The following is a 23,109-nucleotide window of genomic DNA, read 5'->3' as shown; positions in this document are numbered from 1 at the left end:
GCTCTGAGCTGTCAGCACAGAGCCCAATGCGGGGCTTGTACCCATGAACTGCGAGATCATAACATGAGCCAAAGTCAGATGCTTAACCAACTGAGCCACCCAGGTGCCCCTAGAATATTTTATTTAAAAAAATCAGTTTCAAAGTACATTTTTATTAGTGCCATGGATGTGCCCAACACTATGCTAAGAGTGTAAGGATAACCAAAGAAATGATCGCATATAAAAACATAAATCATTACAGGCATGGAAGAAAATTAGCTAATCATATGTCAAAAAAAGGAAAAATACTAACAATCCAGTGAAGACTGGCTGAACTATTCAAAATCACAATAAGTCCTTTTTTTCTCCTTGCTCCATATATTCCTGAGAGGGGCTTGAAATTCATGTAGCATAGGATTTCAAAATCAAATTCTTACATGTTGGACCTATTGTATCTAAAAATGTAGGCAATCTCTATTCACCCGGAATAACTCGAGCCAATGATTCACATAATTGAAGTTACCAAAAAAATCCATCAAATTTAAAACATTTGAATAATTCAGATGAAAGTAAATTATTCACTTTAAATTACATGATTAATTAATCTAATTATTTAATTATAAAATCTTGAGTTGGTTGTTTCTTATTTCACATGCCACCTTGTTCTTGAAGGCATCAGTGCCCAGAAGGCTGGGGATGGTTCTCAGCCAGAAGGAAGGAAAGAGATGCTGGTGGGAAGGAGCCCAAGACGTTCCTCCTCTGAGAAGGAGGCCAAACCAGAAGAATATTTCAGAAAATTGATATAATAGAGCCTTGAACCACTCCAGGTGCAGTCCTGTACAGCTGTGGAAAGCTTTGTACACTTTCTAACAACTTCTCCAGGAAAAGGTACAACTGCTTCTACTTTGGTAACATTTGTCTCTCTGTTAAGGAGACTCAGTGGCCATTTGATGACACATGATTCACTGGTGAACTTTACAGAAATAGTCTAAAAGGGAAAAGTTGGCCTTTCAGTCAATCAGCAACCAATGAATGAGTTGGAGTGAGATGGTTCAGAGATTTAGTCACTGCTGGGTTCAACCTGGTTTCCAGTGATGGATGGGGGTGGAGATCCAGGCAGTGAGGAAACAGGAAAATTTAAGATGAGAAAGATGTAACTATATAGGTCAGTGGGGGCAGGACAACTGTAGCATCTTGTTTCCTTGATTAACTACTATTTAAATTCATAATTTAACCCCCAGGAGGGGGTCCCAGTAGCAGGTCCTTGCCCACTGAAACAGGACCCTTTCTGAACGATGAAAGGAGATTCTTCCAATAGGAATGTGATGGTATATTTTGGAGATGATCAAAGAAGGAGATAGACTGTACTATGAAAATAATAAATGTCAAGGTTGTTTAGCACCCATTACCTCACAATTTATGAGTCAATGTTTGTGCAGACTTCTGAGTTCATAAGGTAAGAGTAAATAGAAATAATTACCATTAAATACCAAGTTTTTCAGTCCTCACCCCAAAGGCTGTATTTACAGAAGCAGTCTTAAACACCTCTCTGAAGAGCCATTAGCCAAACTGATGAAAGAGGAAGATCCTTTCTGAGAGCACTATAATTCAGCAATCACAGCAACATCTTGGTGTTAGAAAGAACATAGAGCAGCACTGGATTAAGACATACTGAATCACAAGTTCATAGTTCCTTCTTTCCCATCAAAGATACAAAGAATTGATCTTTTTAAAGCCACAGCTTCTTTGTTGATAAAAATGGGGATAATAATAGCAGTTTTTCAAGGTTGGTATGAAGACTAAGAAGAACATGTGTAAAATTCCCATCAAAATGCTAGCATTGGGGCGCCTGGGTGGCTCAGTCGGTTAAGAGTCCGACTTCAGCTCAGGTCATGATCTCACGGTCCGTGGGTTCGAGCCCTGCGTCAGGCTCTGTGTTGACAGCTCAGAGCCTAGAGCCTGTTTCAGATTCTGTGTCTCCCTCTCTCTCTGCCCCTTCCCTGTTTACACTCTGTCTCTGTCTCAAAAATAAATAAACATTTAAAAAAATTTTTTTAATGCTAGCATATATTAAAGTTAAAGTGAATCGTAGCTATTAGAATGGTGGTCAGAGCTAACCGATAAAAAGCCTTATATGCTAACTACTTTGTGTACTTTCTTCTACTTTTTCTTTTAAATCCATTGACTCTATGCTAGTATTTAACTTTTTGCCTCATACTTATTTTTACCTCTCTGACCATCTGAAGATTAATTGTGCCCCACTGTCTGCTTGACTTTTTCATCCCAGCTTTACTCCTCAGTGTTCTATACTATATCTCCCCTTGACTCCATGATCTGCATCTAATGGGCAAGTTCCATCCAGTCCCTACATCTACTTTAGAAGTGGGTAGTCGGGGAATATCTGTGAAGACTTTATGGATGAACTAGGATATGAGTTACACCTTGAGAACAGGCAAAATTGAAACTGAAGAGGACTGTATGTTTTCTTTTCAATATTCCATATAGACCACCAAGTTATGTTTTGCGTTTGCCATTATAATTGCATCTTTTCTTACTTCAGCATTTTGGTATAGCATTTCAGTATTCCAAGAATGGATGACATCATTGTCAGGGACAAAAGAGTTGGCTTAATTTTTGTCGATAACAAGCTGGGTTGATTATTTCCTGATGATACGATAGTACCTTAATTCAGAGATTCCTGTGCTGGTGGGATCATGAGTCCAGTTGTCTTCAAATTGTGATTTGTGAAGGCCTGGAGTACTAAAAAGATATTACACAGCTCTTCCTGGGGAATCTAGAAGGGGAGAGCAAAGCAAGATGCAGGCTGCTTGGCTCCAACCCAAGCATTCCACTTTTATTGCTCCATATCGGATTCTAGATAAGATTTTATTTAGAAAATAAAAAATAATTACACAACTTGAAAAAGAAAAACTTTGGAGACTCTCTATTTCATATATGAGAAAGCACAATCTAGTCTGTTAGCATGCCAATATTATACTATTTATTTTTAAACCATTTATGCATTTGGCTCAGTGAATACTTATTGAACATCTACTCAGTGTGTGGTGTGCTGCTCAGGTCTGAGGACAATGCAAAAAACAAAACAAAACAAAACAAATAGTCCTGCCCTTGAAGAAGAAATAGCCCAGCGTAGCAGTGATTGCTGGCTGTCTACTCAAAATCCCTCCTTCCCTTCTTCCTTACCATGTAAAGGCAAGCATCGATGTGCCCAATGAAAAAGTAACACTTCCCTGTAGCTAGGGGTAGACAATAAAAAGTAAGGTAAGGTATTGGGTGAGACTTCCAGGAAAGCGCTATAGAAGGAAACTAAACAGAGTAAATCCATCTTTTATCCATTGCTTTCTCTTCCTTCCTACTGTCTGATAGGGAGACATAATTGCTGGAGTTCTCCTGGACATGCGGCAACCTAGGGATGGAAACCATGTGCTGTGGAAGTTTAGAAAAATAGAAGGGTCCTAGAAACATGATGACTTTGAAGTTGACACACCAGCACAGGACTGCCCATTTATTGATTTCCTTTGTATAAATAAAAATAAGCCTCCAACTTGTTTAAGTCACTGTTATTATTTTTTAATATTTAACAAAACCTAATCCTAATGGACAAGAAGACAAGTAAAGAGGCAAATTCAGAAGGATGATAAATTATGATAGGGATAGAATTTTTTAGAGAACCATGAAGTTTAAATGTAACCCAAGCACTGGGGTTTGGGAAAGGTTTCTTAGAGAAGTGATATCTAAACAGAATCCTGTAAACTGAGTTGAAGTCAGCCAAACAAAGAGTATGGGAAACAGGGATATGGAGCAGTGAGTGCAAAAACCTGGGGGGATGGGGAGTAGGGAGAGGATCCAATGCCTTCTGGGAATTTAAAGTATTTCAGTAAAGATAGTAGGAAGAGGGCATGGGTGGGGGAGTGGTAAGGCATGAGAAAGGGTCATAAAGTGTCTTGCCTGACTAAAAAGGGAGGCCACTAAAGGATTTTAAGCAGGGAGTAATATGATAATATTTGGATTTTAGGCATATCATTCTAAATTGAGGTGATGGAAAACCAATTAGGAGGCTGTTTTAATAATACTGTCAAATTAGAGCCAAAAAAAAGGTTAAGAAAGGGAAATTTAAAGAATGTGGTTATTGATCAAATTGGATGAAGCAGTTGAATCCATAAGAAAGAAGGAAGAATCAAGGTTAATGTCTGGGTTCCTAGGTTGGTAATTTCATTCACTAATACAAGGAATCCAGGAAGAGGAGCAGGCTTGCTCTCTTCAAAGGACACCAAAAGATGACCTAGATCTGCACATGAACACTTGTACATGCCAGTCATAAAAGGTAAGCTTTCTGAGTCTGCTAGCTCATTCTTTGCATGATTTAGCTGTCTTATTTCCTTTTGTTTCATCTTGTGCTATCTACCCACTGACCTCCTTCATATGAAATATAGCATAATGGATGATTTTCTAGGTCTAACTGTGTTTCATCCTTTAACATGAAACACCGGTACAAATTTGTCTAATGTGAAAGACATAGGATACAACTGAGGAAACCAAGTTTCAATAATGTTCTGCTCTTTCCTGTCACTAACCTTTTTTTTCTTCTTCTAGTTGGATATCAAAAACCCAAAGGGACACCTGGGTGGCTCAGTTGGTTAAGCGTCCAACTCTTGATTTCAGCCTAGGTTATGATCTCACACATTTGTGAGTTCGACCCCCACATCAGGGTCCATGCTGCAGTGTGGAGCCCGCTTGGGATTCTCTCTCTCTCTCTCTCTCTCTCTCTCTCTCTCTCTCTCTCTCTCTGCCCCTCCCTACTCTCTCTCTCTGTTTCTCTTTCTCTCAGAATAAACCAAAAAAAAAAAAAAAAAAAACCAAACCCGAATAAGACTTTGTATAGCAGGAACACATTAGCCTAATTGTCCAAATCTGATATCAGATTTATTGTGCTCCACTATTTACACACTTTCTCTGCAAAATATACATTCTTTCATATCCAAGAGTGGATGTTAGGGAAACTTAGTTTAACCCTAGTCATTGTAGCGAGATCAGATTCAAGAAGGAACTTCTAATGGAGTCTGTATTGCCAGGGTAAAACAATACAAGATGACTTTGGGTGAATGCAGAATGAATAATGACAATCACTAACAGTAGTTATATCCAAACAACCAATATATCTACAGTTCTAGAACCTAAGGAAAGCAGGTAATCAAGCAGTAAGTAAAGAAGAATCTTAATATAGCTTTGCTTTATTAATTTCTTCAACAGTTGTGTGTTAAGCACTTACTGTGTTCTCATGAAGCTGATAATCTTACAATTGAAACAGGCCAACACATGAGTAAATATGTAATTACAAATTAGAACAAGTGCTCTGAAAGAAATGTCAAATATAATTAAAGAGTACAACTGAGGAGTCTGATTGAAGATTGAGGAGGGACAGTCAAGGTTCAGCCATAGATAACAGAATCTGTGTTAGGTAGCCTTAAATGCAAAAGTATTCATTGCAGAGTATTAAATGGCTTTCAGAATGAGTGGTTCAGCTATAGTCCCTAGAATGAGCTGCCATAAATGGTCCCCAAAGCCACACCACAGATGGACCATGAAAGGAGCTACTACTTCTGCCAGAATCAGAGAGCTGATAATTCTTACTGCTGACCTCAGAACCACATCCCCTAGGCTAAGCTCTGCTTCATAAAAATGGTCGCCTCAAACCCTGCTTTTCTCTCCAGTTAACTCAGTTCTGGATTCAAGCCTTGCATGAGAGCTTCTGTTTGGTAAACATAAATCGCATTCAGAACTCAGACAGCAAAGCGGTATGAGTAATGCAGTCAGGATGCTATACCAGAAGAGATTGGAAGAGGTGATGAGCAAGAGAACCACAAAATCTGCCGCAAGTGAGGCTTGAGGGAAAAGTGTTGGCCAGGTGAAGAGTGGGAAGGAAAGAATCACCGAGGGAGATCAGCTTGCATGTGGGCCCTGAGGTAGGAATTAGTTGGCCCACCTAGACCTTAAAAGAAGACCAGTGAGTCTGGAGGTCAGTGAATGAGGGGCTCAGTGTTGGGAGGAAGTCATGGAAGCTGGCCCAGGCGAGGTCATGCAGGACATCATACAACATGTTAATTTAAATTTTTAAATTTTAACAACTTTAAATTCTCTTCTAAGTAGCATTGGAAGTCATTTAAGGGTGTTAAGGTAAGGATTACTATGATCACATAAATATTTTTAAAGATAACCCTGGCTGCTGTGTGTAAAATGGGTTTTAGAGGGTCTAGATAGAAGATGGGGAGGCCTGTTGGGAGGCGTCTGCTGTGAGTGGGGATGGGAGATGGAAAGAAGTGAAATGATCCAAAGCATCACCTGGAGGGAGAGAATCACAGGGCTTGGAGGAAATAAGGGAGGGAGGAGGCAGTGTACTAGGACTTACTATGAATAAGAACTAATTACAGCTGATCCCTGAACACCACCGGTTTGAACTGCACAGGTCCACTTACACACAGTTTTTGTTTCTTGGGTTTTTTTTCCGCAGTAAGTACAGCATGGTTATGTAAATGTACTTTCTCCCTCTTATGATTTTCATAACATTTTCTTTTCTAACTTACTTTATTGTGAGAATATAGTATATAATACATGTAGCATACAAAATATGTGTTAATGAACTGTTTATGATATCAGTAAGGCTTCTAGTCAACAGTAGACTATTAGCGTTATGTTTTGGGAAAGTCAAAATTTACTCATGGATTTTCCACTGTGCAGGGGGAGGGGGAGGTCAACCCTCCTAACCCCACCCCAGCATTTAAAGGTTAACTGTACTGCTGTATAATACAGACGCATTCTCCTCCCTGCAAAACGGTCATTCTTACAGTAGTATTGTTAGAGACACATGAAAGTATAAACACAACTCCTTCATTACGAGGTTAACTTCCCAGTGTGTGCAGTTTATCAGGTGGTGTGGACTCTGTGTGGTCTTGTTTCTTTAGTTCACCCATTGTTATTCTTTTTTGATGTGCTGTCTTTACTATAAACAAGAATTAATTACTGTGTTCTACCTATTACCTTTTACACTCAGAAGAACAACTCTAGGCCTCCGGTTTTAACATGTTACATAGGTTCAAAATGGAAGGAAACAGCTATCGAAAGAAAGAATGAAAGCAGGGGCGGAGGGTAAGTGTGAAAGATGGATGAAATTCTGCAGGCCATAGAGAAAATAGCAAGCAATAGAGAAGAAATTGGACAGAAGCAAAGAAGAAGGATAACATAAAGTGTTAAAAAGGTAGGGATCGGTTTTGAAGAAAAAACCCCTAACAAAGCAGCGTTTAAATCAGTATATTTCTTGCTCCAATGCATGGTATTTCTATCCAAGACCCTGTTTGTGCATTTTTAACCTACATAAAACATTTCCTGTGCTTGCACACCTCTTTGTGAGGGGGTGGTATGGATCATTTAGTGCAATGTGAGCAAAGAAATGGGGAGCTAGATAGCATACCACCAGGTGTCATCTCTAAGGTAAAGAAGGAGAGGAGATTAATATTGAAATGCAGAGGGGCGCCTGGGTGGCTCAGTCAGTAAAGCCTTGGACTTCGGCTGAGGTCATGATCTCATGGGTTGGAGCCCCGCATCAGGGTCTGTGCTGACAGCTCAGAGCCTGCAGCCTGCTTCAGATTCTGTGTCTCCCCCTCTCACCACCCCTCCCCCGCTCACACTCTGTGTCTGTCTCTCTCTCTCTGAAAAATAAACATTAAAATTTTTTTAAATATTGAAATGCAGAAAATGCAGAAAAGAGATGAGAAAGCTGGAGCAGTACAAAAGAGGTAATGGAATACGGGGAAAAGAAAAACCAGTCTAAGTTCCAAATTTATCTCTTATAGCTCTTCATTTTCTTTTTTTAAAATCCTACAATCTAGCTTCTCTCCATTCTAAAACTATTGTAGACTTTGGTCTCGATATGAAGGCTTTTTCCATAATTACTTTCTGTTCCACTTTAAAATTATGTTACTTAGACATATCCCTTTTTCTCTAAATTTACATATTTTGTAGTGTTAATAATTGTAAAAGTAATAGATAGTATTTGTTTTAAAAAAATCAAATAATACAAAGATGAAATGAAAAAAATCACTCCAAATTCCACAGTTCAGGTAAAAAAAAAAAAAACCCTCTAAATGATTAGCTGAACCTGTTTCTGGACAGTTTTCTTTTCATACAGTCAAGAGTTTTAAGTAAATGCACTGTACATACTGTTTTCCTAATCTTTTTTTTTTATTAAACAATGTCAATAAAAGATTTGTCTCACTGATCTCAATGATAGTATAGATTTCATTTACTTCTCTCTCTTTTTTAACTTGAATTATAATTAATATACAATGTTATGTTTCGGGTGTACAGTATAGCAATTCAACAATTCTGTACATTACTCAGGGCACATCACACGTGTCCTCTTAATCCCCTTTATCGACCTCACCCATTTCATTTACAGTACTATACTTACTTCTTTTGCTTCCCTTGACAAACATGCAGTTGTTTCTACTTTTATATTAAACATAAAGAAGGAAATTGGAATTCTTTGGTTGAAGATATCAGAACACCGATGTGAACACTGACAGAGCACACCAAAGTAAAACCACACATCATCGTCCTCATTTATGAGTGTTGACATACTTGCAGGATTATTTTCTTGGTTTAATTAATATAGCAGTTGGATCGCTAGACTAAAAAATATATGTTTTACATTTGATAAACATTTTAAACACTGTTAGAAAAGTTGCTCAAATATGTATTTCAAGTAAGAATGTCCCCACGTTTCCAAAATAATGAGTTTTGTTATGTGCTTCTCTTCAAAATACTCATTGATAGTTTCATTTCTTTGATTACTGATAAAGTGGAATATCCTTCCAAATATTCATTGGTCATGTACGCTTTTCCTTTCTGAAATGCCTTTCATCTCCTTTGCCTGTTTTCCTATCATGGTATGTATGTTTTTAAATTTGTTTTTAAAAAGCTTTTTTAATGTTTTATTGGGTTGTTTTTGTTTTTGTTTTTGTTTTTGTTTTTAGAGAAGAGAGAGACAGAGCATGAGCAGGGGAGGAGCAGAGAGAGAGGGAGACACAGAATAGGAAGCAGACTCCAGGCTCTGAGCTGTCAGCACAGAGCCTGATGTGGGGCTGGAATCCATGATCCGTGAGATTATGACCTGAGCTGAAGTCGGATGCTTACCGACTGAGCCACCCAGGCACCCCTAAATTTATTTTTAATGTATTTATTAATATTAGAGAAATTAGCTCTTCATCTATTATACATGTTGCAAGTATTTTTCCTGGTTCCTGAGGTTATTTTGAAACTCATTTACTATATTTCTGCAGGTCACAAGTTCTCTCTTCTTATTTTGTCAAGATCTATTCATCCTTGCTTTTATGTTTTTCTTCTTTTTCTCTCTCTCTCTCTCTCTGTTTCTCTATCTCTCTCTCTCTCTCTTCTCTTGTGCATGTGTACAATATGCTTGCAAATTTAGAAGGAACTTCATCAACATTATAAAAATTTTGATTTATGCATTATCTAGTAATTTAATTTTCTACAAACATTTAATCAACCTACAATTTGTTGGGGATGTTTCATTTCTTCAATGGGCTCCTCAATTATTTCACCACCTTTTTTACATAACTAATCCTGTACCCCTCCACCTGACATCAGATGTCATATTTATCGCACTAAACTCTCACACTGATGTGCTTACTCATGGTTTCTCTGGTCCTTTCCATTAATGTCAGTTTGTTCCTACAGCATACAGTTATTTTTATGACTGCTATTTTATAATATATTTTTTCTATTTGAAAGCATATATCTCCTTACTCTCTCTTTCATCAGAATTTCTTAAACATTTTCCAGAATTTATACTGATTTAAATTTATAAAATTTAAAATCATTTTCTATTAAATTACAAAAAATCCAATTGGTGTTTTAAATGGAATTATATACATTTATAAATGCTTTCCAGGAGAATTTACATTTTAAAAATATTTAGCGTTAACTATAGGACTAAGAACTGTCTTTTTATTTAAGTCTTCCTTATGGTGCTTGGTAGTTTCAGAGTTTTCCTCAAAGTAAAGTTCTACATACTTCTTTCTAAGTTTATTATTATCTAGATAATTTAATATTTTGTTTTTAATATTGTAGCTTATGTCCTTTATTTTCTAATTAATTACTGTTTATAAAGAAAAGTATATTTTTGTATGTTAATTTTGTTATTGGCCACTTTTATAAACTCTTAATGTACTTCATATGTTTTTAGTATTCTCTGGAAAATTCCACATAATTATATTATCTACAAAAATTATAATTTCACCTATTTATTTTCAATATCAAAATATTGTGTTTCATTCTATTGTCTAGTGGCAATGGCTAACATGACAATGAGGCTCTTGATCTTAATGGAACTATTCTAGTACATAAATTCAAAACTGATCATGATGAAAAGTCTTTCAGGACATGTTAATAGTGCACTGAAAAAAAAGGTTTTTTGTTGGTTTATCCATTACAGTTAAACAAGTTTCTTTTATACAGTGTCTTAAGGCTTTTATTGTGCTTTTTACATTTTATAAACCTGTAATAAAGACATTTTAATGGAGAAATTCCTAAGTTTATTTGACTATATTTCCCAGAATTAGTCTGTTTGATACACAGTTAAGTTCAACACAGACTTTTAGTGTTATGTATAAAATATATACATGAGTGTGTGTATGTATGTGTGTGTGTGTGTGTGTGTGTGTGTGTGTGGTACAACCCACATAATCCTTTTAAAAAAATCAGAAATAGTGACTTTTACCAAATACTTCTTGAGAAATCATTAGGGATGATAATATTTCCCCTTTTACTCATTAAAATTAATCATCATTTATAGCATTCTTGGAAGGAATCTTTATGATCATGAATTTATAAGACTTTCTATGTTTTCCTGGATTCTAATTGCTAACATTTTATTTAGGATACTCATGTGAATATTTACAAATGGGGCTAGACTGAAATTGTACTTTTTTTGTTTCCACTGAAAAATAATGTTTTTGAGTTTTTCTGAATTCATTTAAAACATTATGAAGTTTGCTTTCTTTCCTTATGCTCTGGAACAGTATAAATCACCTAGAACTTATCTGTGGCTTGGAGACATAAAAGAAAGTTATTCTATAAATTTCTCCTTTTATTTTTCTTCTTGGCTTAAGATTCATATTTTATATTTTCCTAGAAATGGGTATGTTTAGACCAAATTTTCTCACTCATTATAATGTTGTGTATAGCGTATGTTTTCATTTGTTAATACCTTTTCTAATATGGTATAAGTTTGTTTTCTTATTTTTCTTCTGGCTCATAATTCATGTATTTTTGGCATTTCTAATAAACTACCCTTGGATTTATCATTTCATTCATTTTAGGTCTTTCTTTCTGGTATGGTTACTTCCCTACAGTGTTTTTCATGTACCTATTTGGTTGGCCATTTTCTGTTTTGGGGGTTGAGTACTGATTTATTTATTTTTCTTATTTAGTAATGAAAAAGTTTAAAGCTATCAGTTTTCCTGAGCACATCTTTGGATTCATTATATGTATTATGTAGATTTTTAACAATATTTTTTTTCTTTTTACATTGTAGTTTTGTGCTCCTTTTTGACCCAAGAATTATTTTCTAAATCATACTTTTAAATTTCCAAGTATTTGAGTATTCATTTTAATTCTATTTGAATTTCCTAATTTATTTCTAATTTCATTGTACTATAGTAAAATTGGTCTCTACTATTTCCATATGTTAGAATTTTTTGACATTTCCTTTCATGCCTAATACACAGATAATTTATGTAAATGCCTCATGAGCCTTGGAACAAAAGTATATTCTCTTTTAAAATGATATAAGGTTAAATACATATTTCTATTACTCTGAACCTGGTCTTTTTTATATTTTTACTTTTCTCTTCTTGGTCAGTGGAAAATTGAAGTGTTTTAAAGTTTTTCTTTTGGTGTGTGTCTCTGTTTCTCATTTTTTATGTTGTTGTTTTTATTTTATATCCCCCAATTAGATTGTCTTTCATTCTTCTCTCTATAAATAAATGGTAAGACCACAAACTCAGTTACTCAAACCAAAAATTAAAAGGGTTTCCTCATCCAATTCAATAGTAAGACTTGTTAAATTGACCTCCATACAAATTGCAAATCCATCCACTTCCCAATCTCTCTACTAACACTACTCTAGTCCAAGCCAGCTATCTCCTTCATAGATTACTGAAATTAACCCTCCAGTAATCTTCTGATTCCATTCTTGAATCTCACATGGAAGTCAGAATGAACTCCCCTGCTCCTCTGCTTAAAATCTCCCAACAGCTTTCCATCCAAACTCCACATAGAATAAATGCACACTTTGATATGCTCACAAAGTATATAGGCTTGGCTTGAGCCTGTCTCTCGGTGACCGTATCCTTCCCTTTCCCCAGCACCCTCTAGCCACACTGGCCTTCTCTCTCTTCCTCAGATAAGACAAGCTCACTCACATAAATAGAGTGTGTGTACTATTCCCACTTTCCAGAATGTTCCTCTTCCCATTTTGTGCATTGTGGTTTCCTTCTTGTTACTCGGATCTTAGGTGAAATAACCAATGTCTCAGGAAGCTCTGATCTGATAGATACTTATTATATCACCCAACTTTACTTCTCTCTACAACATTCACTATTGATCATTTTATCTGGAGGTGTTTATTTATTAATATCTTTCTGTGTTCCATTAGAAGCTTTTTGAGAGTAGGAATATCGACTCCCCTTTTAAATTGTCCAGTAACAGAAAAGTGTTGGCACATGGTAGATAGTCAAAATTTGTGGAATAGATGAAAGAATTAATTCTGTGCAAAAGGTATAAGGCAATTATACACTCATATGGATTATAATGGTAACAAAAATAACTGTCCATTTTAATGCTTTTTGTCTTGAATTCAAATTTGTCTGATTTTAGCATGAGGACATATCCATCTGTACATGGTAGAATAACAGGAATGGGGACTGATCTCCCACATTGTACCATTATAAAACCATACCTAATATGTGAAGCAATAGTTTTCAGACATTGAACAACAAACAACACAGGATAGTGATTTGTAAGAGAAGGAAAACAAGTGAATTTAGACCTATGAGTGCTCCAGCTTATAGCAAGTTTCTGGATGGTACCAGAAAGAAGACAAACCCAGAGCCCAGCAGCCTTGCTGAGTTGAAGAAACAGTATGCAGTTCATGAAAGCCAACATGAATAGAGTGTTCACAGCAGAGAACCAGAAGGAAGAAGATGCAGAGATGGTCTGGGAGATTTGCTGAAGGATCCCCCAAGTTTTTGGCTCAGTGTTGGTATGCACCTGTGTATAAGAAAACAGCCCAAGACTTAGGAAAGACCCACTGGAAAGGAATAAGCAGAACAATCCCCAGAGCTCACACAGGGCCAAACATAATTTGTGCTCCCACCAGCCAAGTGGAAAGGCCTCCTCTACACAGAGCATCTGTCAGTCCTCAGGAAAGCATTACCTCAGCAACCAAATTAGCTCTAGACTAAAGGCTGTCCAGGACCTGCTCTAACAAACTTTAAAGGCAGGTTATGAAAGGATCGATTGTTTCCAAGTAACTTAGTGAGTCCCAGAAAAAATCCCCCATACCAAAAGAGGGAGAGATTCAGCACAGGAGATAGAAAGGAACCAATATCCAGCATACAGTCAAAACTTAACATGCATGCAAAGTGGCAAGAAAATATGCTCCATAATTAGGAGGGAGAAAGTCAATAGAACAGACCCTAAAATGACATAAGTAATACAATTCAATAAGAGCATTAAAACATGTTTTTTAAATTCCCCATATGAACATATGAGGAGAAGAATGAGGGATATAAAAAACATTCAAATCAAAATTCTAGAGATGAAAAATGATACTGTGATTATAGATTAGAAACTGCAGAAGAAAAGTGGGGGAACTTGCAGACAAGGTGATAGAAACTACCAAAATGAAATGGAGGAAAGAAAGACAACAAAAGTTAGAGCCTCAGTGAAGTGTGAGTCTATATTATACAGCCTAAGATGCATGTTTTCAGTCCTGGGAAAAAGGGGGAACATAATAAAATATTTGATGAAATAATAGTCAAAAAATTCCAAATTTGATGAAAACTGCAAACCCAAGATTCAGAAAGCTCAATGAATCCCAGGAAGAAGAAACATGAAGAAAACTATGTCAAGGCACATCATAAGTAAGTTGTTGAATTTAACATTATTCCTACTAGTTTTCTGTTGATTTTTCTTTGGATCATTATTTATTTTCAAACTTTCTGAAACACATATTTTCAGTATCTCTTTTGTGGATTGCACATCATTTTAAGTTTTTTGAATAAGAATCATTTTCTCCTAAAAGTCTATTTTTAAACGTTTTTAAATGTATATTCATTTTTGAGAGAGATAGAGACAGAGCATGAGTCAGAGAAGGGCCAGGGAGAGGGGGGAGACATAGAATCTGAAGCAGGCTCCAGGCTCTGACTGTCAGCACAGAGCCCAGTGCAGGGCTCGAACTCACAAGTTGTGAGACCATGAATGACCTCAGAGCCGAAGTCGGATGCTTGACCAGCTGAGTCACCCAGGCGCCCCCTCCTAAAACACTATTTTATTTGTAATTATTACTGAACAGTCATATTTTTTAAAATTTTATTTATTTATTTCGGGAGAGCACGTGCACATATGCATACAAGCAGGATAAGGATAGAAAGAGAGGGAGATAGAGAAAATTCCAAGCAGGCTCGACACTGTCAGTGCAGAAACCAACATGGGGCTCTGGGCTCTATCCCACGAGCCGTGAGATCATGACCTGAGCCAAAATCAAGAGTCAGATGCTTGAACAACTAAGCCACCCAGGTGCCCCTGAATAATCATATTTGGTTTCACATCCTCCAGCTTATTTTTATCTCTTTTGTTTTCTGTAATTTGCTATATAATCTATGTTTGTTTTTCTATACCCCTGTGACTGTGTCATTGATATCCTCAACAAGTGCTCTCCTTAATGCCCATCACCTATTTAGTCCATCCCCCCACCGAACACCCCTCAAACAAACTTCAGTTTATTCTCTGTACTTATGAATCTCTTATGGTTTGTTTCCCTCTCTGTTTTTATCTTATTTTTACTTCCCTTCCCCTGTGTTCATCTGTTTTGTTTCTTCAATTCCACATATGAGTGAAGTCATATGACATTTATCTTTCTCTGACTGACTTATTTCGCTTAGCACTATACACTCTAGTTCCATCCACATTGTTGCAAATGGCAACATTTCATTCTTTTTGATTGTCGAGTAATATTCAAATGGACTTTTTAAATTATTGAGTCTATTTTTCTAAGCTTTGACATATGAAAAACTTGTTAAATATTTAATTCTTGGTTCACAATTTTATATTCAATACTTTTTAATAATATTGCTCTACTGCTTTCTTTTATCCAAAACTTCTAATGAGAAGCCCGATAAGTAAACTTACTTATTTGCCTGCATAATGAATAATATTTTTACATAACTGAAGATCACTAATTCACCAGGATAACCTTTCCCCCTTTTTCTATCTCCTTTTTCTCTCTGTCTCTGTCTCATCTCTTTCTCTTTTTCATGGGCAATGAAACTTTCTGAATTATAGGATGATGCCATTTCATTAAAGTATTTTTATTCTAATATTTCTTTGAATACTCTTTCTGTTCTCTTTTTCAGAAAATCAACTATCCACATATTGGATTCTAATATCTATTTAACAGTCCTCATTTAAAAAGTTTTTCCTTGGAACTAAAAAAAAAATTTTAACTTTTATTTATGTTTGAGAGACAGAAAGAGACAGAGCACAAGTGGGGGGGGGGCGGTTAGAGAGAGGAGACACAGCATCTGAAGCAGGCTCCAGGCTCTGAACAAGCTGTCAGCACAGAGCCCAACAGGGGGCTCAAACCCACAAACTGTGAGATCGTGACCTGAGCTGAAGTTGGACGCTCAACTGACTGAGCCACCCAGGCACCGCTTCTTTGGAATTTTTTAAATTAAGTTCTCAAGTCTGTTACTGATCCTATTTCTTAGATTACTAATACGTGTTCTAGTTTAAAATTTATTCTAATATTTTGTAACAACATTAATTTTCTACATTATTTCCTTTATTAGTACTGTTATTTTTAGTTAATACATCAGTTAATCATTTTATATCAAAAGCTTAAAAAAATTTTTTTTAATGTTTATTTATTTTTGAGAGAGAGAAAGACAGAACATGAGCAGGGGAGGGGCAGAGAGAGAGGAAGATACAGAATCTGAAGTGGGCTCCAGGCTCTAACTGTTAGCACAGAGCCTGACGTGGGGCTTGAACTCACGAATCATCAGATCATGACCTGAGCCAAAGTTGGATGCTTAACCAACTGAGCCACGCAGGTGCCCCTATATCAATATTTTTAATAGCTTGTATCAAAAAATTCCACATTTTCTTTCATTTTCTTGATAATGCAAAATTGTTATTGTCTAAAGTTGTCTCTCTTCTTAGGGAATACAAGATAGATTTTAGATTGTTTGTGTTTGTTTGCTGTAGCAGTTTTTCTGTCATACTTTGAGTCTTTCTGCCCTTCAACAGTAACAATGACAGTTGCCACTATTCTTATTGCTCTACTACTCTGATTACTACTGCTAAGACCATTACTAATACCACTTACCAACACCACCACCAGAAGTTCATCCTTTCTCATTATTACTCTTTTCTAGGCCCTATATCACTCAAAATACTATCAAGAAGCAAAATCCAATTCAGAAGATTGAAGAAACTTTCATGTAAGTAAACCTTACAGTGTTGTGGTTGGGATTAAAGAAACCAGTAAGGGATGTTGAGGAGCCCAAAGATCCTCAATGGTGGAGAACCCTTACCACTCTGTAGGCCTCAAATGGTAAGAGTAGAAAATAGTGTTACTAGCAAGCCAAGCTGGAGGACCAAGCTGGGATAACCAGCAGAGTCATGTGCTAAACACTTTAAATATATTATGTCTTTTAATTCCCACAGTGAGATAGGTGTTATTATTACATGAATTTATATAACTTTCCCAAAGACACAAAGCCAAAAAGTTGCCAATCTAAGTCTCCTAGCCATCTCTGACTTCAACATCCATACTCCTACCTTCTGCAATTATCATTTTTTTTTTAAATCAAATCCTTATTGAGCCCCTTCTGTAGCAGGTACTGCCAGAGGTATTGGCCATAGACTAATGGACAAAAGCAACATGATCCTTCCTCTCATATAATTTTCTTACCTTTGGCGGGGTACAGATCTGCCATTCTGCTATTTTCCCTAAACTAGTGTGGGAGACATCTCTCTAACCCCCTCAGAACTTCCTCTTCACAAACAACATCATGGAGGTTTGAGTGTTGTTGGCATATGTTCATTCATTTTCCTGAGAACCAAAGAAGGGAGGTGGGACTTAGGCAGAAGAGATTTTTTTCTGCTGTTTGTCTCAAAATTTGTTGGAGCTCAATCTCCACATCCAGTAAGCCTGGCTGAAGACCCAGCTGGTACCACAACAGCACATACGGTGTTGCTGGGAAGAGGTGTTCTCCTGCTTCAGTGTGTTCACCCAGGATGAAAAGTCAACCAGAATGACATTCTGTGCTTCTGATTTTAGGTCCTTGAGTATTTGGTCATTTGTTGTCTGCAGTTTGTTTCACAGTAGACCTGCTTCCAAATTGTAGCCCATCAAGTAAGAAGCTGCTTAGCCTCGAGGTTTGCCTCAATTGTGGCTGAGCTGCAGTTGAAGAATTGGCTCAAGACAAAATATTTCGGTTCTTTCCCACAGTTTATTCATGCGTATAGCCCATGCCTCTCTAACTGGTGGATATTATTGGCGGCTTTCATATTTGTTTGTTTGCTTATTTCTGCAACACCTGAATTTCACTTAATTTCTGCAACACCTTAATGACACTTGCTGCACTGTGTTGAGAAACTAGTGTTTTGTATACATTAGATTGAACTTGTGTCTTGATAATAACTGTTGGGTTTGTAGTATGAGGTTAAGACCTTTCTAAAAGTCAATAGAGATCATTTTTATTGCTTTTTTTTTTTTAGTTCTGTTGGTTAGCTTTACTGCTACGAGGGAGTAAAACCCTTGTAAATGTGCCCTTTTCTTACAAATTCTCCATACATGTTTTAAAAAATACATGCTTCAGAGCGAATTTGGTTGTGGCAAATAAAAGAAGATCAAGTTTCCCTAATAGGTGACTAAATGAAGAAGAAAATAAGGAAGTTAGGCAAAAGAGTTATTTTAAAGTGAGTGGGTTCAGATGTTCTGTTCTTAAATTTGAAATGAAAATAGGATGTTAAAACAGAAATCTGCATAGAGTTGCAAATATGGCCTTGCACTCAAACTCCAGCCGTGGCTTCAGTGAATAATGGGATAAATAGAGCACACTGTGGGAGGAGTAGAAACCTTGGGAGACGATTACAGAGGAGGAAAAGGAGCTGGATTCAGCAAAGGAGACAGATAACTGACGGAGGTTTGCACATGGTGCATTTCCTTTTAAGTGTTTTTTATTGGGTTTAATATCAAGAAATTCTTTATCTCTGGTTACAGATTTTTCCTTCTATCACTGATGTTTCTTCATTCTCTGCTTTGCATGTGCTTTATCTTTCCCAATTAATTTAGACACATTTCCCTTATTAAGATAACATATAAATAAGGTAGCAATTCCAACTGGATATCCTTATCAGAGCAAACCTAGGTATCGTGTGGTAAAACCTCCATCATGAAATGAATGTTAACAAATCATTTTCATAGGAAGTGTCCCTTTTATAGACAACTTCATGCTCAGTGATTAGCCCAGGAGTATGACTCCTAAATTAAAAGGCATTTTCATGCTATTTTTCATTTGATCATGAGATACCTTTCATGCTGTTAATTCTCCTTTGGTAGCAATAGTTACAGCCAAGGTCTGCCGGTCACAGATGTACTCCCCTAGTATCAAACCTCTCTATTCATTTATTCAACATGCCTTAATGAAGCCTCTATAACATCACATGTGCTGAAAACAATTCAAAAATAATACCTGAGAGTCTCTATCTTCAAGGAGATTACTGTTAATGGATTACTAATAGTCATGAGAGTCAATTTTTTAATTGTTTTCTTTTTATTAAAGGCTTTTGGTACATCTAGAACTTTGTACCAATGTAGAAATAATCATTATTTTCAAATGGAAAAATCTACCTGATTTATTCAAAAGGGAAAGGAAACATGTATTTAGGAATAAAGGAAACTGAACTCTTTTTCCAATTGAAGGTTTCTCTCAGAAGCTACTGGCTTTAAGGGGATTATCGTTGAAGAATATTAGCCTTGAGTCAGTGTGCTCTTCAGTGGTTGAGAATAATTTTCAAAAATTATAATTAATGATTATTAAGTGAGTCAATAATATAGACCCTCCTTTTGTCCAGCATGAGGCTAGGTAAGAGAAAATTTTTAGAGTAATTATGACATAAATTGAGAGCCGGAAGTAACATATAAAATAAGTTTAAATACACTGCCTATGCAGTGATACTTGATAGTTTACAGACAACTAATTTATTTGATTATATACTATTCTGTCTTTTGAACTGGCATAAATATGCTAGAGCAGACAATCAGGACTGATATAGCAGGACAGATTAAAACATTACAGAAGACAAGGAAGGGAGAAACCATTTTGGACTGGAGTGGTAGACAATGTAGTCTTCTTTATTTACTTTATCTTTTTAAATTCTGTTTTCCCAGCTAGGGCCTTTAGATGCTTCTGTATTCATTCTGTAACTCAATTGTAGTGCAGATTTGAATGAACAATTAAGAGGGGAAAACACATTATTAAAGGCAGGTGGATAGGAAACAGAATAAAATTTCTATAAAAATCACCATCGAAAAGAATACAAAGAGAGGTGAATATGTGACATTTCTTTTACAGCCACTTCCTCATTTTTACTAGACCCACTGCCTGGATTCCTTTGTGCACTGAGTATGGTGTGGGCCAAGTCTAATTTCTCATGAATGTTGTGTTCTGATCATAACTCCTGCCAGAAATTTGGAGCAGTGTTTTTCAGATCAACCTGGACAACAATTACGTGCTCTGTGCACATGTTTAACTAAACCAGTGATCAGAAATGACACTCTGCAGCAAAACGGCAAAGTTGGAAACGGTGAGTGAACATTCCCTTGGTCTCTTTAATCCTCTTTGGGCCAAACAAAATAACTAAATACACATGCATACACAGATGAAGGGCTTTTAAATGCCTTTAAATGTTTTTGTATGTTTTTAAAATTTTTTCAAGGCAGCTTGAACAAACCATTGCATTTTAATGGCAATGGTGATAGTTACTAAAATGCCAAGGTGCCTGTGCTCATAACAGGTCTCTCCCAAGCCTCCCTTTATACTTCTCCTATCTTAACCTTACTGTGTTACATCGCAGGCCTCACATGTGCAGGTCACTGGTGAAGGTCAAAGGAGATCACCATGGGGAGATGAGAGAAAGATAAAGGGTATCTTACCATTTCTCAGTTTTTGTGTGTACAACACTTTCTACTTCTTCAGTCAAGGGGGCATATGGGTCAGTGTCTGCCCTCTTATTTGAACTTGATCCTGACATGTGATTCAGACAAGGCAGGAAATGGAGTTTATTTGAGCAGATATATGTCCTTTTTTAAATGCATATACACAATACAAGTACATTTGAAACTTAAAATTAGCATATAAACTGGGCACAGTAGTCTTATGGCACTCCACTTGGAAAATGGAGCCAACATAAAATAACCAGAGAATAAATATAAGATTGTGTGGTAAGTAACTGCTAAATTGTGAATTAAAAGCAATAAATAACCAATAACACTGCATTTATTTTCTCTCCTGTGTAAATATGTACTTTTAAAAAAAAACATTTTTATTAGAATAACTATTCTACTCTCAGATTTATTACTATCTTCCAAAATGAAAACCATCCAAATTTCAACATACAGGATTCAGCTGCAACAGCTGTACTATTAAAAAAAAAAAAGCAAATACAAACCTAAGATGAACATACTTGGCTAAACAGCATTTTTCTTCATTATTGGCTTTTGGTTGTTGTTGTTTTGGCTAATTTGATTTGGACAATTGACATCCAACATCTCAAAATTTCTAATCCCTTCTCGGAGTCTCTGAGTGAAAATAGTAAAAGTAAGAGGTAATTTAAAATCATTAAAATGATAAAAACAAAGAAATTCTGCAGGGGAAATAAAACTTTTTATAAACCAAGAAAAGAAGGCAAAGGCAAGAGGGTATAGAGAAACCAGCAAGACAAATTTGAAGCAGAGGAAAGAGTAATAAAAAGTATCATGTTGTTACAAAAATAAATAAAATAAAATAAAATAAAATAAAATAAAATAAAATAAAATAAAAGGGGTAAGGAAATCAAAAGGAAAGGGAGAAATTCTAGAAAAAGATATTCTCTGTGGTCAAGAGAGAATTGCACAGGAGACAGTAGATGTGGGTTTCACCTTACTCATTGCTAACTGGTTCTGTGACTTTGGGCAGGATATTGAATCTTCCTGAGTTTTACTTCCAACTCTGTAAAATCACTTTTTCTCTAAAGTATAAGATCACTTTGGTTTCTCAAAGTCCTTGAGAGAAGACATTTTTACATCTTTGTTTCTTCTTTTGCTATTATTTACTACCAAAAAATTAAAAATAATTAACTTGCTACATTAGACTGACTGAATACAGCAAAGTACGAATTTAATACTGCCTGTTTTGACACATGAAAAGATTCTCAACATTACTCATGATCAGGGAAACGCAAATCAAAACTAGAATTAGATATCATCTCACACCTGTCAGAATGGCTAACATCAAAAACATAAGAAACAAAAAGTGTTGGTGAGGATGTGGAGTGAAAGGAACACTCGTGCACTGTTGGTGAGAATGCAAATTGTGCAGCTATTATGGAAAAAAGTGTGGAGTTTCCTCAAAAAAATTAAACATAGAAGTACCCTATGATCCAATAATCACACTACTGGGTATTTACCCAAAGAATTTGAAAACACTAATACAAAAAGATATATTCACCCCATGTTTATTCCAGCATTATTTACAATAGCCAGAGTATGGAAGCAACCCCAGTGTCCCATCGATAGATGAATGGATAAAGAACTGGTATTTACATACAATGGAATATTACTCAGCCATAAAAAGAATGAAATCTTGCCATTTGCAACAACATGGATGGAACTGAGTGTATTATGCTAAGTGCAATAAGTCAATCAGAGAAAGACAAATACCATATGATCTCACGCATATGTGGAATTTAAGAAACAAAACAGATGAACAAGAAAAAAAGAGACAAACAAAAAAATAAGCTCAACTATAGAGAACAAACTGATTTTGTTTTGTTGGTAAGAGAAGGGAGGTGGGTGGGGGGATGGGTGAAACAGGTGAAGGGGATTAAGACTACACTTATTGTGATGAGCACTCAGTAAGGTATGGAATTGTTGAATCACTATATCGTACACCTGAAACTAATTTTAACACTGTATGTTAATTATACTGGAAACTTAAAAACCTCTAAAAAAATACTGCCTATTTTCAGAGTTAAAATAGTTAACAGTAAGGTAAATAAATGGGTCTTCATTTCTGTAGGTCTCATTTCCTGTAACTATTCACAACTCCCCTGAGTGTATGTGACGCACTGATATACTAAGAATGCCCGAATGGCACAGTACCCCAGAAATACTATTTCTTTAATGTTCTCTGACTAAAATGAAAGCAAGAAAAGAGAGTGAGATGAATTTGTCTGTGGTAACTGAAGATCAAATACAGACTGAGGGCTGCGCTTATGTAAGGACAAAAGAAATTATCAGGGTATTTCTATGGTTTATAAATGTACTGCTTCTACTTTGCTTTTAAGGATTTCATTTAGTGTTTCCATTTTGATTATAATTCATGACCAAAATGAGGTAATCCTTACTAGAGTGCTGGTTACATGCAAGTGTTCAATAAATACTAGCTTATTATTATTAACTTGAAAGTGTGTTTGTATTTCATAGCTTTTACTTTTCAACTAAAAAGATGAGTTGGCAAAGGCACATTCATGCATTAGTAGTAA

At 36.1% G+C, this 23,109-nt stretch overlaps 1 long non-coding RNA gene across 3 annotated transcripts in view; it reads left to right on the top strand.

Moving 5' to 3' along the window:
- LOC111562286 overlaps positions 1–23,109 on the top strand; it is a 437,724-nt gene that overhangs the window by 381,288 nt on the left and 33,327 nt on the right. For all 3 annotated transcript variants that reach the window (XR_006585378.1, XR_006585376.1, XR_006585377.1), the window contains 4 exons: positions 652–4,324; positions 7,049–7,252; positions 16,734–16,799; positions 19,941–20,172. This is a non-coding gene — a long non-coding RNA (uncharacterized LOC111562286). The remainder of the gene's footprint in view (positions 1–651; positions 4,325–7,048; positions 7,253–16,733; positions 16,800–19,940; positions 20,173–23,109) is intronic.

This window comes from Felis catus, chromosome C2 (genome assembly GCF_018350175.1).
Source record: "Felis catus isolate Fca126 chromosome C2, F.catus_Fca126_mat1.0, whole genome shotgun sequence".
In the NCBI taxonomy this organism is placed as follows: Eukaryota; Metazoa; Chordata; class Mammalia; order Carnivora; family Felidae; genus Felis; species Felis catus.
Note: the sequence above shows the minus strand (reverse complement) of the source record. Positions and strands in the feature narration are given on the sequence as shown.